At 36.5% G+C, this 20,000-nt stretch overlaps 7 non-coding genes across 7 annotated transcripts; 4 read left to right on the top strand and 3 right to left on the bottom strand.

Annotated features, from left to right (window-relative positions):
* Positions 1-10,796: 10,796 nt before the first annotated feature.
* TRNAS-GCU (transfer RNA serine (anticodon GCU)) lies at positions 10,797-10,884 on the bottom strand. The gene has a single exon. It is a non-coding gene; the product is annotated as a tRNA-Ser (tRNA).
* Positions 10,885-14,495: 3,611 nt separating this feature from the next.
* On the bottom strand, positions 14,496-14,583 carry TRNAS-UGA (transfer RNA serine (anticodon UGA)). Its single transcript has one exon. It is a non-coding gene; the product is annotated as a tRNA-Ser (tRNA).
* Positions 14,584-15,408: 825 nt separating this feature from the next.
* Positions 15,409-15,479, top strand: TRNAG-GCC (transfer RNA glycine (anticodon GCC)). Its single transcript has one exon. It is a non-coding gene; the product is annotated as a tRNA-Gly (tRNA).
* Positions 15,480-15,926: 447 nt separating this feature from the next.
* TRNAM-CAU (transfer RNA methionine (anticodon CAU)) lies at positions 15,927-16,000 on the bottom strand. Its single transcript has one exon. It is a non-coding gene; the product is annotated as a tRNA-Met (tRNA).
* Positions 16,001-17,960: 1,960 nt separating this feature from the next.
* TRNAT-GGU (transfer RNA threonine (anticodon GGU)) lies at positions 17,961-18,032 on the top strand. Its single transcript has one exon. It is a non-coding gene; the product is annotated as a tRNA-Thr (tRNA).
* Positions 18,033-18,539: 507 nt separating this feature from the next.
* TRNAY-GUA (transfer RNA tyrosine (anticodon GUA)) lies at positions 18,540-18,621 on the top strand. Its single transcript has one exon. It is a non-coding gene; the product is annotated as a tRNA-Tyr (tRNA).
* Positions 18,622-18,980: 359 nt separating this feature from the next.
* TRNAD-GUC (transfer RNA aspartic acid (anticodon GUC)) lies at positions 18,981-19,054 on the top strand. Its single transcript has one exon. It is a non-coding gene; the product is annotated as a tRNA-Asp (tRNA).
* The last annotated feature ends 946 nt before the right edge of the window (positions 19,055-20,000 follow it).

Genomic DNA, 20,000 nt, shown 5'->3' with positions numbered 1-20,000 from the left:
AAAAACCCCTAGTATATGAAAGAATGAAAAGGTGCTTTCGTTCTTGTGGAATAAGAAGCCCTCGTACCTTAATGAAAGGAAAATCGTAATTTTTCGTTAGGTATTTGACCAAATAGGATCGTCCAGTTCCTACAGAACCTATCACTAAAATACCCGATAGGGCTAAGCGGAACGAAAAGGGTTTTCCATGAGATGGTAAATGAAAACGATTAGTCCCACACGAGGTTTGGGAATAAGTGATTGTCTGATAATGAGCAAGGAATATACGTCTTTCTGCTAAAGAGGATCTATTAAACTCATAATTCATTAGATCCTTGTTATCAATGCCAACTAGGTATCATAAGTAAATGGATCCCGGTTGTTCAATCCTTTGATAACCAAGGTCATTCTTTGCTAAAGAGAAATGATCACTATGAGTCAGACTCAATAGAATTGGATCCATTCCAAATAGCGAGAATTAGGATTCTTGATCCCTCTCAATCTCTCTTTCAATTCGAGGATCCAGAGAGGTGTTTTCATAGTCATCTCCGAATATTTGCCATCTCGGAATATTTTCGATTTCATTTTTCTATGATATGTCTTTCTATATGAAAATTGGTTATTTACGATGTACGATGATCCCTGTTAAGCATCCATGGCTGAATGGTTAAAGCGCCCAACTCATAATTGGTAAATTTGCGGGTTCAATTCCTGCTGGATGCACACGAACGGGAACATTCCATAAGTCTATTGGAACTGGCTCTCTATCCATGGAATCTCATCCATCATCCATACATAACGAATTGGTATGGTATATTCATACCATAACATAAGAACAATAAGAACTCGAATTCTTATCGATACTGGAACTCAGAGCATAGGAGGGAAAGTCGATTTATGGATGGAATCAAATACGCAGTATTTACAGAAAAAAGTCTTCGTTTATTGGGAAAGAATCAATATACTTTTAATGTCGAATCGGGATTCACTAAGACAGAAATAAAGCATTGGGTCGAACTCTTCTTTGGTGTTAAGGTGGTAGCTGTGAATAGCCATCGACTACCTGGAAAAGGTAGAAGAATAGGACCTATTCTGGGCCATACAATGCATTACAGACGTATGATCATTACCCTTCAACCGGGTTATTCTATTCCACTTCTAGATAGAGAAAAAAACTAAAGGAGAATACTTAATAATACGGCGAAACATTTATACAAAACACCTATCCCGAGCACACGCAAGGGAACCGTAGACAGGCAAGTGAAATCCAATCCACGAAATAATTTGATCCATGGACGGCACCGTTGTGGTAAAGGTCGTAATTCCAGAGGAATCATTACCGCAAGGCATAGAGGGGGAGGTCATAAGCGCCTATACCGTAAAATAGATTTTCGACGGAATCAAAAAGACATATCTGGTAGAATCGTAACCATAGAATACGACCCTAATCGAAATGCATACATTTGTCTCATACACTATGGGGATGGTGAGAAGAGATATATTTTACATCCCAGAGGGGCTATAATTGGAGATACTATTGTTTCTGGTACAAAAGTTCCTATATCAATGGGAAATGCCCTACCTTTGAGTGCGGTTTGAACTATTGATTTACGTAATTGGAAGTAACCAATTAGGTTTACGACGAAACCTAGAAATCGATCACTGATCCAATTTGACTACCTCTACGGGATAGACCTCAACAGAAAACTGTTGAGTAACGGCAGCAAGTGATTGAGTTCAGTAGTTCCTCATAGAAAATTATTGGCTCTAGAGATATGGTAATATGGAGAAGACAAAATTGTTTGAAGCACGCACAGAACCGGAAGCGCCCCTTGTTTCAAAGAGAGGAGGACGGGTTATTCACATTTAATTTGATGGTCAGAGGCAAATTGAAAGCTAAGCAGTGGTAATTAAGACCCCCGGGGGAAAATAGGGATGTCTCCTACGTTACCCATAATATGTGGAAGTATCGACGTAATTTCATAGAGTCATTCGATCTGAATGCTACATGAAGAACATAAGCCAGATGACGGAACGCAGAGACCTAGGATGTAGAAGATCATAACATGAGCGATTCGGCAGATTTGGATTCCTTTCCTATATATCCACTCATGTGGTACTTCATCATATGATTCATATAAGATCCATCTGTCTAGAGATCGTCATATACATCTAGAAAGCCGTATGCTTTGGAAGAAGCTTGTACAGTTTGGGAAGGGGTTTTTTGAGAGAAAAGAAGAATCTACTTCAACCGATATGCCCTTAGGCACGGCCATGCATAACATAGAAATCACACGTGGAAGGGGTGGGCAATTAGCTAGAGCAGCAGGTGCTGTAGCGAAACTCATTGCAAAAGAGGGTAAATCGGCCACTTTAAGATTACCATCTGGGGAGGTCCGTTTAGTATCCCAAAACTGCTTAGCAACAGTCGGACAAGTGGGTAATGTTGGGGTGAACCAAAAAAGTTTGGGTAGAGCCGGATCTAAGTGTTGGCTAGGTAAACGCCCCGTAGTAAGAGGGGTAGTTATGAACCCTGTGGACCACCCCCATGGGGGCGGTGAAGGGAAAGCTCCCATTGGTAGAAAAAAACCCACAACCCCTTGGGGTTATCCTGCGCTTGGAAGAAGAACTAGGAAAAGGAAAAAATATAGCGATAGTTTTATTCTTCGTCGCCGTAAGTAAATACGTAACTAGGAATATGGAAAATTGCATTTTTGGAATTTGCAATAATGCGATGGGCGAACGACGGGAATTGAACCCGCGCATGGTGGATTCACAATCCACTGCCTTGATCCACTTGGCTACATCCGCCCCTTATCCAGCTAAAGGATTTTTTGCTTTTTTCCATTGATCATTATTCTATTTATTCTGACCTCCGTACTTCGATCGAGATATTGGACATAGAATGCCACTCTTTAAAAAGGAAAAAAGGAGTAATCAGCTGTGACACGAAAAAAAACGAATCCTTTTGTAGCTCATCATTTATTGGCAAAGATAGAAAAGGTCAATATGAAGGAGGAGAAAGAAACAATAGTAACGTGGTCCCGGGCATCTAGCATTCTACCCACAATGGTTGGCCATACAATCGCGATTCATAATGGAAAGGAACATATACCTATTTACATAACAAATCCTATGGTAGGTCGCAAATTGGGGGAATTCGTGCCTACTCGGCATTTCACGAGTTATGAAAATGCAAGAAAGGATACTAAATCTCGTCGTTAACTGAATTCTGAATAGAAAGATTAAGAAGAAAAAAAAGATTCAAAATAAAGACAGAAATACCCAATATCTTGCTAGAACAAGATATTGGGTATTTCTGTCTTTTCTTTCTTCAAAAATTCTTATATGTTAGCAGAAAAACCTTATCCATTAATAGATGGAACTTCAACAGCAGCTAAGTCTAGAGGGAAGTTGTGAGCATTACGTTCGTGCATTACTTCCATACCAAGGTTAGCACGGTTGATGATATCAGCCCAAGTATTAATAACGCGACCTTGACTATCAACTACAGATTGGTTGAAATTGAAACCATTTAGGTTGAAAGCCATAGTACTAATACCTAAAGCAGTGAACCAGATTCCTACTACAGGCCAAGCAGCCAAGAAGAAGTGTAAAGAACGAGAGTTGTTGAAACTAGCATATTGGAAGATTAATCGGCCAAAATAACCATGAGCAGCCACAATATTATAAGTTTCTTCCTCTTGACCAAATTTGTAACCCTCATTAGCAGATTCATTTTCAGTAGTTTCCCTGATCAAACTAGAGGTTACCAAGGAACCATGCATAGCACTGAATAGGGAACCGCCGAATACACCAGCTACACCTAACATGTGGAATGGATGCATAAGGATGTTGTGCTCTGCCTGGAATACAATCATAAAGTTGAAAGTACCAGAGATTCCTAAAGGCATACCATCAGAAAAGCTTCCTTGACCAATAGGGTAAATCAAGAAAACAGCAGTAGCAGCTGCAACAGGAGCTGAATATGCAACAGCAATCCAAGGACGCATACCCAGACGGAAACTAAGTTCCCACTCACGACCCATATAACAAGCTACACCAAGTAAGAAGTGTAGAACAATTAGCTCATAAGGACCACCATTGTATAACCACTCATCAACAGATGCAGCTTCCCAAATTGGGTAAAAGTGCAATCCGATCGCCGCAGAAGTAGGGATAATAGCACCAGAGATAATATTGTTTCCATAAAGTAAAGAACCAGAAACAGGCTCACGAATACCATCAATATCTACTGGAGGGGCAGCGATGAAGGCGATAATAAATACAGAAGTTGCGGTCAATAAGGTAGGGATCATCAAAACACCGAACCATCCGATGTAAAGACGATTTTCAGTGCTAGTTATCCAGTTGCAGAAGCGACCCCACAGGCTTGTACTTTCGCGTCTCTCTAAAATTGCAGTCATGGTAAGATCTTGGTTTATTCAAATTGCAAGGACTCCCAAGCACACGTATTAACTAGAATATAGATAATAGAAGGCTTGTTATTTAACAGTATAACATAGACTATATACCAATGTCAACCAAGTCAGCCCAAAGATTAGCTATCCATATAACTAAATTAACCAAACCAATAATTTTGTATTTGTAAATGAAGTGAGTCAAAGTTTTTAACTTTGATGAGTCTTTTCTATATGGGTTGCCCGGGACTCGAACCCGGAACTAGTCGGATGGAGTAGATAATTCTTCCTTGTTACAATAGAGAAAAATCCCTCCCCAAATCGTGCTTGCATTTTTCATTGCACACGACTTTCCCTATGTAGAAATAGCCAATTTCTATTCCAAAGAGGAAGTTCTACTAATTTTTTTAATTAGTAACTTGATTCACCTACTCTTTATTATAATAAAAAGAACATTTCAGAATGAAAAATAGAAAAGTTTTTTCTTGATCATTTATCAACCCTTTCCTGTTTCTTAATTTCGTCTAATGATTAATTAAGAGGGTTGACCAGGTCATTGATACGTATAATATCCAAATACCAAATACGCTCAGTGTGTGATCCACAGAAAGAAAAAAGAGTTGTTTTGGTGAACATCAAAGAAAAAACTTGCTCTTCTTCCATAAAAAATTCTTCTAAAAATGCCGAACCCAATCGTTGCATAAAAGTTCGTACCGTGCTTTTATGTTTCCGAGCTAAAGTTCTAGCGCATGAAAGTCGAAGTATATACTTTAGTCGATACAAAGTCCGTTTTTTCGAAGATCCACTATGATAATGAAAAAGATTTCTACATATCCGACCAAATCGATCAAGAATATCCCAATCTGATAAATCTGTCCAAATGGGTTTACTAATAGGATGCCCCGATCCAGTACAAAATTGAGCTTTTGATAAGTATCCTATGAGGAGAGTAGCGGGGACTATGGTATCGAATTTTTTCATTCGAGTATCTATTAGAAATGACTTCTCCAGCATTTGATTCCTTACTAACAAAGAACTTTTTGGTACACTTGAAAGGTACCCCATAAAATCGAAGCAAGAGTTTGCTAATTGGTTTATATGGATTCTTCGCGGCTGAGTCCAAAAACAGAAATAATATTGCCAGAAATTGATAAGGTAGCATTTCCATTTCTTCTTCAAAAAAAAAGTGCCTTTTGATGCAAGAATTGCCTTTCCTTGATATCGAACATAATGCATAAGAGGATCCATAAAGAACCATAGGGTTTTCCGAGAAAAACCAGGGTACATTATCCCAAAATGTTCCATCTTCCTAGAAAAGTGGATTCGTTCCAGAAAAGTTCCAGAAGATGCTAATGGTAAGCAAGAAGATTGTTTACGAAGAAACAACAAAAAAAATTCATATTCTGATACATAAGAGTTATATAGGAATCGAAACAGTCTTTTATTTTCTTTTTGAAAATAAAAAATGGATTTCATTGAAGTAATAAAACTATTCCAATTCGAATAATAGTTGAGAAAGAATCGCAATAAATGCAAAGATGGAACATCTTGGATACGGTATTGAAGGAGTTGAACCAGGATTTCCAAATGGATAGGATAGGGTATTTCTATATGTGATAGATAATCCAAATGCAAAAATTTGTCTTCTAAAAAGGGAAATATTGAATGAATAGAGCGTAAATTCTGAAACTTTGGTATTTCTTTTTCTTTCGGACAAAATAATTCCCGTAGCGAGAATGGGATTTCCACAACGATCGCAAACCCTTCAGATAGAATCTGAGAATAAAACTCAGAATAAAAATAATTTTTGTAATCCAATAATCGATCTTGGTTAGGATGATTAACCGAGTTATCCAAAAAATTCTGCTGATACATTCGAATAATTAAACGTTTCACAAGTAGTGAACTAAATTTCTTGTTATTACAACTAACAACTATTTCCACAGGTTCAGAACCATTTAATCCATAATGGTGGGCAAATGCATAAATATATTCCTGAAAGAGAAGTGGGTAGACAAAGTATTGTTGACGAGATTTATGTTTTTCTGAATACCCTTCGAATTTTTCCATTTGTATTTCTACTTGAATCAGAGAGAAGAAGCATTTCTCGGTTTATCGAATGATGATACATAGTGCAATATGGTCAGAACAGGGTGTTGCATTTTTAATACAAACCCTGGAAAGAAAGGGAGTCTAATCCACAGATCTTTTTCTGCTCCTTTTCTACCCAATTAGTTTATGTTTGTTCTAATTAAAAAAAAAGAACAGAACAAGTTTTTTATTTTTGCAGGCCAATCGCTCTTTTGACTTTGGAATACAGCCTCTTTATCAATATACTGCTTCTTTTACACATTCAATCCATAACATCCCTTATTCAATCCATAATCAAGAATAATTAGGATTTCTAAAAAAAAAAGAAAAAATAAAGGGTCCACTCATAGGAAAACCCAACCTTTCCCCGCATCCGGCACTAATCTATTTTTAACGTCTAATTAGAGCGGGGAATCATTCCAATTAGGAAGTTCAGCTCGTTGCTTTTTATTTTACCAGAATTGGAGCCAGGCTCTATCCATTTATTCATTAGACCCAGAAAATCGTAATTTTGGATTCCATTCAAAAAAGATTGATTTTATTACGACATGCTATTTTTTCCATTCATTACCTTTGAGGATCAGTCGTGGTCTTCTAGACTCTACCAAGAGTCTGGACGAATTTGTTGTTTCATCCAAATGTGTAAAAGATCATAGTCGCACTTAAAAGCCGAGTACTCTACCATTGAGTTAGCAACCCAGATAAAAAAAGGATCTTAGATACGATCGAAATCCAAAAATCAATGGAATTACACCGCGCGCTTCTGTCAAAACATTGAACTAGCAAGACATCAAAAGATTTTTTTATCGACCATGAAAAACACTCAAATGCCAAAACGAACAGGTCCGGTTAAATTCCACTAAAGTAAAGTTAAAAAAAGAGCGACCCTAATCACGATGGCCAAATTCTCCTTATTTTTAGCGATTTTTATTAAAAAAAAATATATATTATATTGTATGAGAATACATGCAAGAGGAACACCCTTATCATTTGAGCGAAGTGTAGGCGGAAAAATTGAATATGGAGTGAGGATAAAGAGACCCATCTATCTACAAATTCTATTTGTTCAATAGACCTTTGTCAATGGAAATACAATGGTAAGAAAACAAATTAGATAGAAAAAGTAAATAAAATAGGGGCTTATGTTGAATTGGCACGATATAATATAAATCCAAATAGGATTAAAAAAGAGGTAAATTGTGTCTAAATAATTAGACAACTAGGAATACTAATAATCTTCTCCTATCCTACTTTTTGATTCATTTAGTTCTTCAATTAACTCAAAGTTCTTTCTTTTTCTTTAAAGAATTCCGCCTTCCTTAAAATATCATAAACAGTTCTTGTTGGTTGAGCACCCTTTTCAAGGAAATAGAGAATAGCTGGAACATTTAAACAAGTTTGATTCTTTATCGGATCATAAAAACCTACTTTTTGAAGATCTCTTCCTTCTCTTCGAGATCGAACATCAATTGCAACGATTCGATAGACAGCTTATTGGGATAGATGTAGATAAACAACGCCCCCCCCTAGAAACGTATAGGAGGTTTTCTCCTCATACGGCTCGAGAAAATGATTCGAATTTCTGTCGATAATAATAGAAATTAGACTATGACGTGCATTAATTTCCTTACAGAAAAAACAAATTTCATTTATACTCATGACTCAAGTGGGCTAATTTTGCCTGACAAACTTCGAAGGCAAAATCCTTCCAAAATTTTTGAGTCGTCTTTAAACTCTTTTCTTTGTCTCATTTCGAACGAATTGACTTTTATTCCTTATTCTGATCCAACTCTGTTGTTGAGACAATTGAAAATTGTGTTTACTTGTTCTGGAATCCTTTATCTTTGATTTGTGAAATCCTTGGGTTTAGACATTACTTCGGGAATTCCTATTTTTTTCTTTCAAAAGAGTAGCAACATACCCTTTTTTCTTATTTCCTTCGATAAAGCATTTATCTCTTCTATAGAAATCTAATAAGAGGGATTGATTCTGATATACTTTTATTGGACTTTATTCTTATTTTAACCTTTCGATTTATTTCTATATTAAGGATAGACTGACAAAGTTGGCCTAATTTATTAGTTTTCACTAACCCTAGATTCTTTCCCTTGATAAAAAAAATTCTGTCCTCTCGAGCTCCATCGTGTACTATGTTACTTAAACCCAGCGCAAATTTGGTTCGGAACGAATAGAACAGGCTATGTCGAGCCAAGAGCATTTTCATTACTATGGAAAATGATGGATAGAAAAATCCACAATCGATCATGTCCTTCAAGTCGCACGTTGCTTTCTACCACATCGTTTTAAACGAAGTTTTACCATAACAAACATTCCTCTTTTCATTGCAAAGTGGTATAGAGAATTGATCCAATATGGATGGAATCATGAATAGTCATTGGTTTAGTTTTTTTATACTAATTAAAACTTGCTATCTATGGAGCAATATGGATAAAAGAAAGTAAGTATTTATCCGGGAAGCCTCCGCCAAGATCCAATTTATTTAAACCCATATTAAAATTCTATCATATGAATGAAACATAGTTTGAAAAAGACGACTAAACAAGTTTGCTTAAAACTTATTTATTCTTAAATTTCCACCCTCAACGGATGGCTCGAGATGATCAATCTTGAAGTGAGAAAAGAAGGATTGACTCTTCCTCAATAAATAAACTATCAACCTCCAAAAAAGTTTAATTAATTTAATTACTAGAATTAGAATTCTAGTAGTAATATATTTTTTCAGTACCAAAAACAATTAACTATAATAACTAAATAAACTATTCCAATGAAAAGATTGAAAGTTTTTGGTAGTTATAGAATTCTCGTACTTCTTCAACTCGAATACCAAAAGGAAGAAAAAAATATGACTAAGTGATTTTATTTTATAGTAGAGGCATATCCTGAATGTGCTTGATAGATCCCATTTTTTCATGAAAATAAAGATAGTCAATTTGACTGGACTTAAGACTTTATTATGTTTTCTGAGAAAGAATAAGATATCATTATTCTCTTTAATAAACTTTTGTCTCGTACGGAATACTATATGATTTCACCGTTTGTTTCATCAGAAACAATCTGGGACGGAAGGATTCGAACCTCCGAGTAACGGGACCAAAACCCGCTGCCTTACCACTTGGCCACGCCCCATTTCGGGTTTTATGCGACACTAATAAACACTAGTATGTTTATTTGTTATTCGTCAATACCATTTCAATTACATAAAAAAGGAGGGATATTCTCTTGCTAGTATTCTACACATGCGGATAATATAGAATCAAAAAAATGCATTGATCATTACATGGAATTCTATTAAGATATTATATGAAAGTCGAATTTATTCCACTCTCATTTGAGAGTGCAAATACAAGGAGGTATTTTGTGTTTGGGAAAGTCCGAAGAAAAAAGATTTTGAATCTGCCTTTTCCTTCTTTCCCTTAAAAAAATAACTCAAGAAAAATCCAATTATTTACTCTACAAGAATGAAATGCTTGTTATGCCTAATATACTTAGTTTAACCTGTATCTGTTTTAATTCTGTTCTTTATCCTACTAGTTTTTTCTTTGCCAAATTACCCGAAGCTTATGCTATTTTCAATCCAATCGTGGATATTATGCCTGTTATACCTCTATTCTTTTTTCTATTAGCCTTTGTTTGGCAAGCTGCTGTAAGTTTTCGATGAAATCTTTAGTACTCTGTATGCCAAATTGAATGATGTGTTCATTCCAAAAAAATTTAAAAATGGGTAAAAGCCGAGAAGTTTTATATTTTTATATTATGAACCTTCGATTCTAAAATTTAAATTCTTCTACATTGAATGGGTAGCTACAGCAATAAATTTGGATCAGCCTTTCTACTCCCCTGCACCTAGGTTGAGCAGGTACCTAAAGGTACCTACACAATACCTAACCACCTAACCCTATTTTTGCTATTGATAAGAGTGCTTATTATAAAAGAATTCTTGCAATTTTTTTCAAGAATTCTTTTTTGCATTTTTAGGTATAAAAAAAAAACCATCCTAGTGGATCCGTGTGGTAAGGAAAAACTGGTAATCTATTCCTTAAAAAAAAATCTTGGAGATTATGTAATGCTTACTCTCAAACTTTTTGTTTATACAGTAGTGATATTCTTTGTTTCACTCTTTATCTTTGGATTCTTATCTAATGACCCAGGACGGAATCCTGGACGCGAGGAGTAAAAATTCAGTTTTTTTTTTTTCTTATTGGATTTGTTTCGTACATTTATCTATGAGAAAATCCGGGGGTCAGAATTCTTTCCAATTCGAAAGTCCCAAATGATCCAAGGGAGCGGAAAGAGAGGGATTCGAACCCTCGGTACAAAAAAATTGTACAACGGATTAGCAATCCGCCGCTTTAGTCCACTCAGCCATCTCTCCACGTTCCAAAGCGAAAGGTTTCCGTGATATGATATAGGCAAGAAATAAGAAATAACGGTTGCAAAAAACCCCCTTTTTTTCTTTCAAAAGTCTATAAAAATTATATTGCCAATTCCATTTTAATTATATTCTTTTTTCTTAATGTTAATAAAAAAAGAAGAAAATTCTTGTTTTTTCTTTCTAAAAATCGATATTGGCCGAGAGACAATCAAATAGATTTTCTCTTTAGCGGGCATTTCCATATAGGACTTGTTATAATTATAATAAAACAAGCAGGTTATATAAAAAAAAACGCTTTTTTTGTCGATTATTTATCAAGAAAGCAAAAAGGGTTCTTATCAAATCCACCATAAAATTGGAAAGAAGCATAAAGTAAGTAGACCTGACTCCTTTAATGATGCCTCTATCCGCTATTCTGATATATAAATTCGATGTAGATGAAATTGTATAAGCGAATTTTTTTTATTTCCTTAGACTTAGACCGCGCAAGACAAGAATTTTTCGCTATTTACGATTTCATATTCTTGTTACTAGATGTTCTATAGGAATAAGAAGAAATCGCAACTCCTTTGCGCTACACATAAAATTGGATTTCGAAGGTCCATTTTTTTTTTCAGAATCCTCTATTTTAGTTCTTCCACCCATGCAATAGAGAGGGAATGGGAAAAGAAGGGTTACTTTTATTTTCATTTTTCCCTTAAAAGATAGACTTTGAAATAGGAGTCTTGGAATAATGCTGAATTCAAAGGTTTATTTCTTTCTATAGTATAAGAAAAACAATTTATTTCTATTTCTATAGTATAAGAAAAACAAATAGTATAAGAAAAACAAATCGAATCAAATTCATGGATTTACCACGACCTCGGTTGTGACTGTGACTCCATAGATAAAAATGGGAAATTTCTCTCTTCGAGACCATTGAAAAAGGGCATTGAACGACAAAGAAATCGTCCACAGATAATAAAACTATCATATGCCTTGGAAAGTGATATGAGGTGCTCGGAAATGGTTGAAGTAATTGAATAGGAGGATCACTATGACTATAGCCCTTGGTAGAATTCCTAAAGAAGAAAATGATCTATTTGATACTATGGATGACTGGTTACGAAGGGACCGTTTCGTTTTTGTAGGATGGTCTGGCCTATTGCTCTTTCCTTGTGCTTATTTCGCTTTAGGGGGTTGGTTTACAGGGACAACTTTTGTAACTTCTTGGTATACCCATGGATTGGCTAGTTCCTATTTGGAAGGTTGTAATTTCTTAACCGCAGCAGTTTCTACCCCTGCCAATAGTTTAGCACACTCTTTGTTGCTACTATGGGGGCCCGAAGCACAAGGAGATTTTACTCGTTGGTGTCAATTAGGCGGTCTATGGACTTTTGTAGCTCTCCACGGGGCTTTTGCACTAATAGGTTTCATGTTACGCCAATTTGAACTTGCTCGGTCTGTTCAATTGCGGCCTTATAATGCAATCTCATTCTCTGGTCCAATTGCTGTTTTTGTTTCTGTATTCCTTATTTATCCACTGGGGCAATCTGGTTGGTTCTTTGCGCCGAGTTTTGGCGTAGCAGCGATATTTCGATTCATCCTTTTCTTCCAAGGATTTCATAATTGGACGTTGAACCCATTTCATATGATGGGAGTTGCCGGAGTATTAGGTGCGGCTCTGCTATGCGCTATTCATGGAGCGACCGTAGAAAACACTCTATTTGAGGACGGTGATGGTGCAAATACCTTCCGTGCTTTTAACCCAACTCAAGCTGAAGAAACTTATTCCATGGTCACTGCTAACCGCTTTTGGTCCCAAATCTTTGGTGTTGCTTTTTCCAATAAACGTTGGTTACATTTCTTTATGCTATTTGTACCCGTCACCGGTTTATGGATGAGTGCTATTGGCGTAGTTGGCTTGGCTCTGAACTTACGTGCCTATGACTTTGTTTCCCAGGAAATCCGTGCAGCGGAAGATCCTGAATTTGAGACTTTCTACACCAAAAATATTCTTTTAAACGAGGGTATTCGTGCGTGGATGGCAGCTCAGGATCAGCCTCATGAAAATCTTATATTCCCTGAGGAGGTTCTACCACGTGGAAACGCTCTTTAATGGAACTTTCGTTTTAGCTGGTCGTGACCAAGAAACCACCGGCTTTGCTTGGTGGGCTGGGAATGCCAGACTTATCAATTTGTCCGGTAAACTGCTTGGAGCTCATGTAGCCCATGCCGGATTAATCGTATTCTGGGCCGGAGCAATGAACCTATTTGAAGTGGCCCATTTCGTACCAGAAAAGCCCATGTATGAACAAGGGTTGATTTTACTTCCACACTTAGCTACTCTAGGTTGGGGAGTAGGGCCAGGGGGGGAAGTTCTAGATACTTTTCCGTACTTTGTATCTGGCGTACTTCACCTAATTTCCTCCGCAGTCTTAGGCTTCGGTGGCATTTATCACGCGCTTCTGGGACCCGAGACTCTTGAGGAATCTTTTCCATTCTTTGGTTATGTCTGGAAAGATAGAAATAAAATGACTACAATTTTGGGTATTCACTTAATTTTGTTAGGTCTAGGTGCTTTTCTTCTAGTACTCAAGGCTCTTTATTTTGGCGGTGTATATGATACCTGGGCCCCTGGGGGGGGAGATGTAAGAAAAATTACCAATTTGACCCTTAGCCCCAGTGTTATATTTGGTTATTTACTAAAATCTCCTTTTGGTGGAGAAGGGTGGATTGTTAGTGTAGATGATTTAGAAGATATAATTGGTGGGCATGTATGGTTGGGTTTTATTTGTGTATTTGGCGGAATTTGGCATATTTTAACCAAACCCTTCGCATGGGCTCGCCGTGCATTTGTATGGTCTGGAGAAGCTTACTTGTCTTATAGTTTAGCTGCTTTATCTGTCTTTGGTTTTATCGCTTGTTGTTTTGTATGGTTCAATAATACAGCTTATCCGAGTGAGTTTTATGGACCCACCGGGCCAGAAGCTTCTCAAGCTCAAGCATTTACTTTTCTAGTTAGAGACCAGCGTCTTGGAGCTAATGTGGGATCCGCTCAAGGACCCACAGGTTTAGGTAAATATCTAATGCGTTCCCCAACTGGGGAGGTTATCTTTGGAGGGGAAACTATGCGTTTTTGGGACCTTCGTGCTCCATGGTTAGAACCTCTAAGGGGCCCCAACGGTTTGGACTTGAGTAGGTTGAAAAAAGACATACAACCTTGGCAAGAACGACGCTCAGCAGAATATATGACCCACGCTCCTTTAGGCTCTTTAAATTCCGTGGGTGGCGTAGCTACCGAGATCAATGCAGTTAATTATGTCTCTCCTAGAAGTTGGTTATCAACTTCTCATTTTGTTCTAGGATTCTTCTTTTTTGTGGGCCATTTATGGCATGCAGGAAGAGCCCGAGCTGCTGCAGCAGGTTTTGAAAAGGGAATCGATCGTGATTTGGAACCTGTTCTTTACATGAACCCTCTTAACTAAGATTTTCTTATTTATACCTGTTCTACTTTTTTTCTGTTCTGGCTCGGTTATTCCATCTAGCCGAGCCATTCATTCCTTTTTATGAAAGAAAGATAAGGGACAGAAAAAAAAAAATGAAAGAAACAAACGTATTCAATAAGCAAAAGGAGAGAGAGGGATTCGAACCCTCGATAGTTCCTAGAACTATACCGGTTTTCAAGACCGGAGCTATCAACCACTCAGCCATCTCTCCACAGCCTAATCCTTATTTTACTCCTACAAATAGAACATAGCCATATAAAAAATAAAAAGATTTATTAGCCTCTAGAAAGATATCAGATACAAGTTCCTTTTCGATATATCTCTGTATACTGTATACACGGATACAGGATCCGCTATACCCGCTTGTGAAATAAAGAGTAAATAATCTCTTCTCACCCCCATATCCAAATAAAAAAGCGGTTTAAGTAATAAATTTGAATTAAAGAGAAGAATCAATGGATTCATGATTAAACCCCTCCTACTTCTTGTATTTTTTTACAATTTTGGTTTAAGTGAGGGATCAAATATGTAGTCAACTTTATTTGATGGTAGCTTGGAGGATTAGAAATATGACTATTGCTTTCCAATTAGCTGTTTTTGCATTAATTGCGACTTCCTCAGTCTTAGTAATTAGTGTACCCCTTGTATTTGCTTCTCCTGATGGTTGGTCAAATAATAAAAATGTTGTATTTTCCGGTACATCGTTATGGATTGGACTAGTCTTTCTCGTAGCTATTCTGAATTCTCTCATTTCTTAAATTAAATTTGGTTAATATTTATTAACCCCATAAAAAAGAAATAATAAAGGCCATTTCTTCTAAAAAATTAGAATAGTGAGACGTATTAAAAACGCAATTTGCGTTCCGAATTGCTAGCTCTTCTCTTTCAGTATTATGAAATTCCATTCCCATTAGAATATTCATTCACAGATAATAAAAAAAGGAAAACTCTAATATAATAGAAAATGAAATGAAACGGTCGACCCAGACATAGAAGGTCGACCCAGGCGGATATACGCTATAAAATATATACCGTAGCGAGCGTAGTTCAATGGTAAAATATCTCCTTGCCAAGGAGAAGATACGGGTTCGATTCCCGCCGCTCGCCCGCTTAATTTATCAAAGTACTATGATAAAAAGTTTAGTCTAGTTAACTGTTTAACTACTTATATTAAATTAAGTATTAATTAGGTGTTAGTCTAGTGCCGTATCCCTTACTATCTTACCCTTCCTTTGCATCCCACTCAAAAAAAGAGGGCGCTCCGGAGGCAGAAATAGAACTCGCCAACAGAGCTCCAAAAATTGGGTATTAACTGAGACAAACAACGGGCAAACTTTTTTTAAAGGGAAGAGAGAGGTAGACTGTCCCTTTCGTTTCATTTTTATTTTCTGCAGGGTAGGGAGAAGCCTTGCGCCTTCTTTTTTGAAGGCAAGTGACTTCGCAAACTGCTCAATTTTGCCCTCTAGGGCCGGGAACTAATGAATAAAAAAGGGTTGGATACGCCCCTCTACCATATCTAGAGAAATAGAATAGTCCTTTTATACAGACTGCTAAGTGCGGAGACGGGAATCGAACCCGTGACCTCAAGGTTATGAGCCTCGTGAGCTACCAAACTGCTCTACTCCGCTCTGGAGTACCAGAAACTGGTGGACAAAAAAGGCTTGAATACAAGCCTCTAACATGTCTAGACAAAGAGAATACTCCTTTTATACAGAATGGAGCGGGTAGCGGGAATCGAACCCGCATCGTTAGCTTGGAAGGCTAGGGGTTATAGTCGACGTTGGTTGATTATTTTTAACGTCTCTAATTCAAAACCGAACATGAAATTTTGATTTCATTCGGCTCCTTTATGGATATTCTCACCACTTAACATCTATGTCAGCTTTTCTATTTGAATGGAACCAAAGCTCTCCGCTTTCTAGATGATCCTTATAGAGTAGGAGATAGAAATTCTATCTAAATCCATCTAATCTACTTACTTCGTTCCCTAATTTCATTCAAGAGATCCTGAGGAAAAGAATTGGGTTTCCACCGAGCTTAAACAATATGCGGATGGTTCTAGTAAACCAAAACTATCGTTTTTTAGCTATTTGGCTTCCTTATTCCTTATTTTAAGAAGATTTAGTTACGATTGGAAATCAACTTTTTTGTATCTTCATCCATAGATCCTTTACTCATATTTTCAAAATTGGAATACTTAATCCAATGCAAAATTATGCTTCGCGACTCTGTACTCATAATCCTATTTTTATTTTGGATGCAATTTAAATTAGTCTTTGGATACAAATCGCCAGAATGTATATTCTTCCTCAATATGCTATTGAGAGGAAAAGGATTTAATCCTTTATAAGAACTAAAGTTTTCATCGGAATATAAAAATAAAAAACTTAAGGATGCCTTAAGTATATCATTTCAAATTCAGTTATTATATAGAACGAATCACACTTTTACCACTAAACTATACCCGCTACATTGTAGATTATGGTATAAATGGTACCCTTTGTCAAGGATAGCCATTTGACAAGAAGGCTAATTCCCCCTTATTGAATCAGATGGAGAAGGTTCATGACACTGAGCCGTTGGTACTTCTACTTCGATCGCTCGCCTTTACTTTAGGATTTAGATAGCCCCTCTGGTCTGTAAAAAAAAATCTTTTCTTACCATGCTAATAGCGCCTGAACCAAATGTATTTATTTTGATTAGGATCCTATTCTACGGTTACGACTACAATAATAATTATTTACTTTGCAAGGACGTAAGTGTGTCAGACTGCTAAATTGTTTTATTATTCCTACAATATAAACTAGGGGATATAGGGGGTAACACTGTCCCTATAAATTCCTTTTTCCTTTTCTTTTTTGTCCAGAATTGAACAAAAAAGAATTATGGAAGATGTTTTCTTCCCCCATTAAGTCCGAGCCATAGAGTAAGAGTGAGATGAGTTTTCCAAATTCATCATAGACTTTCCCTATGGCTTGATAGAAGTAAGCAGCAAAGAGTCGTAACTTAAAGAAAAAAACGGACAGGGCCGACAGATTTACCTGATGTAAAGAAGATCCTAAAAGTCTCTGATTAGTCGACTCTCTCCATTTAACACTTTCCTCTCTCTCCTTTTTTCCACTGACTCAATTCTAGTTTATTAGATTCTTGTTTAAAAGAATGAAAAAAGTTCAATAGAACTAAGAACACATAAAAAATAGCATAGAGGATCAAGGCCATTACCAAAAGTTCCTCCCAAGGATCCTATATCCTATTGGGTATCTGTTCCCCGCCTTTTCCCGCTAGGATCGGAAATCTTATATTTTCCATATCCATATACCGTTGAATCCTTGGGGTTCCAGAATCCGCCTATTTTACTAGTCTTTCGGAAACGGAAAACCCTGAACCAAGAAGAGTTGGATATGTTATGTAGGGTATGTTTTTTTTTTATTAATTTTATTTTGAGCTCTCAAGATATCGATATATACATATACAATCTCTACATAATGTCTCTCTCTCTATCTCTATATATTATATATATAATATGTACATTATGCAGTAGACCCATAATGGGAAATCCAAGTGGCTAATTTTTGAATTAAATAAAAAGCCCTTTTAACTCAGTGGTAGAGTAATGCCATGGTAAGGCATAAGTCATCGGTTCAAATCCGATAAAGGGCTTTTTAAATTAGTGGTAGAGTAATCTCGTGCTAAGACGTAAGTCGTTGGTTCGAATCTGATAGAGTACTTTTCTACTAAATTGATTCACTTTTGTTCTTTGTTTTTGAAACTTTCTCTATATTTTTAGAGAATTTTATGACTTAGTGCGGGATGGATGCATTTTTGGTCTGAACACTAAATGAAGCACGGAGAATTAATCTATAACGATCAACTAAAAAAAATCCTAGATGAAAACATAACAGAAAAGTTGGAAAAACTCTTTGCTTTGGATCTATTTATACTTTTCGAGTATATTGACAATTCCAAAAAACTGCTCATACTATGATTATAGTATAATCACGAGCGGTTGTATATGGCCCTATCGTCTAGTGATGCCCCTATCGTCTAGTGGTTCAGGACATCTCTCTTTCAAGGAGGCAGCGGGGATTCGACTTCCCCTGGGGGTAGGGAGTATTATGAAAGGAGGTTAATCATAGATTAGCAAAAACCCTAGAATAAATTCTTCCTGGGTCGATGCCCGAGTGGTTAATGGGGACGGACTGTAAATTCGTTGACAATGTCTACGCTGGTTCAAATCCAGCTCGGCCCAAACCAAAAATCTAGGGCTTCGTGAGTATGAACTAAATCCTTTTGTTTTTCTTCCATAAAATAAAATGTCTGATCTATAGAAATAAAAGATAAAGAAAAAAGGGAAATTTTTTTTTTCTAATCCATATCTCTCTCATTCCTTTCTTACAAACAAAAGAGTTTTTCTTATTGAAGGCTGGATTATTATCCATTTTTAGTGATAAAAAATCACGACATACTAGTTATGTCACTCTCACTATACCCACGTATAATATAATATGTGGGTATGTAGTATATGATTCGTCTATTTCTTAGAGTACGAAAGACGAATCGAATCTTCTTATGGTTCTATTTAAGAATGGGTATGCCATACACCCCGCGGGGATTGTAGTTCAATTGGTCAGAGCACCGCCCTGTCAAGGCGGAAGCTGCGGGTTCGAGCCCCGTCAGTCCCGAACTAGGGTTCAATGAATGGAGAAATTGATATTTCCTTTTTCCATGAAAAAAAGGGGCAGGGAGCAAGATCAAATACCCACAGGGCACCCTTACTTCACTTTTTTATTTTGCATCCCTCATTAAAGAGGGAGGGAAGGCATATAGGAATTTTTTTTCACTACTCCCGATCGATAAAGATAAAGAAAGACACACATACGATATGTGGATTAGTAGAATTTAGGATATTATATTACTCTATCTTTCTTTATGATGATACCATCCTCATCTTAATTTCCTATTCCACTCTTATGGAATAGAGTACCGGTATTTTACCGGAATCCATACATAAATCGTATTCCCTTTTTATTTCAGACCTCTTTTCCCCATCTCACTTCTACTGCTTATTTGGATGTCTATGTGACCCATAGAAAGTTGGTCATATAATACATACATAATTGTATGTATAACTATAAGAAAAAGGAAGGGAAATTGTATAAGATTAAGAAAGTAGAAGATTAAGAAAGCTCGTGGGTTAGAGATATAGAAAGAAAAAGTAGAAAAGGATTAAAAAAGAGGGAATTCCTAATCCAATCAAAAAACCCATTTTGGTCTTAGTGTGGATAGAGGATCTTCCTATGTTATACTATATAACTCTCATCCGTGAAATATAACTCTCATCCATGAATTGATTTGATAGATCCGATATTCATAATATTGAATTGATTCAGTATTATCAGAATGCAAGCCCTACCCTTGAATTTACAAGATACCCCTTTTTTCCTCTCCATGGGATTACATCCCGAGTTATTGTGAAAATAAAAAATAAAGAGGTTATGGAAGTCAATATTCTCGCATTTATTGCTACTGCACTGTTCATTCTAGTTCCTACTTCTTTTTTACTTATTATTTATGTAAAAAACAGTCAGCCAAAATAATTAATTGGAATTCCAATTAATCATTGAAGAA

Source organism: Aegilops tauschii, unplaced genomic scaffold (genome assembly GCF_002575655.3).
Source record: "Aegilops tauschii subsp. strangulata cultivar AL8/78 unplaced genomic scaffold, Aet v6.0 ptg001154l_obj, whole genome shotgun sequence".
Taxonomy (NCBI): domain Eukaryota; kingdom Viridiplantae; phylum Streptophyta; class Magnoliopsida; order Poales; family Poaceae; genus Aegilops; species Aegilops tauschii.
Note: the sequence above shows the minus strand (reverse complement) of the source record. Positions and strands in the feature narration are given on the sequence as shown.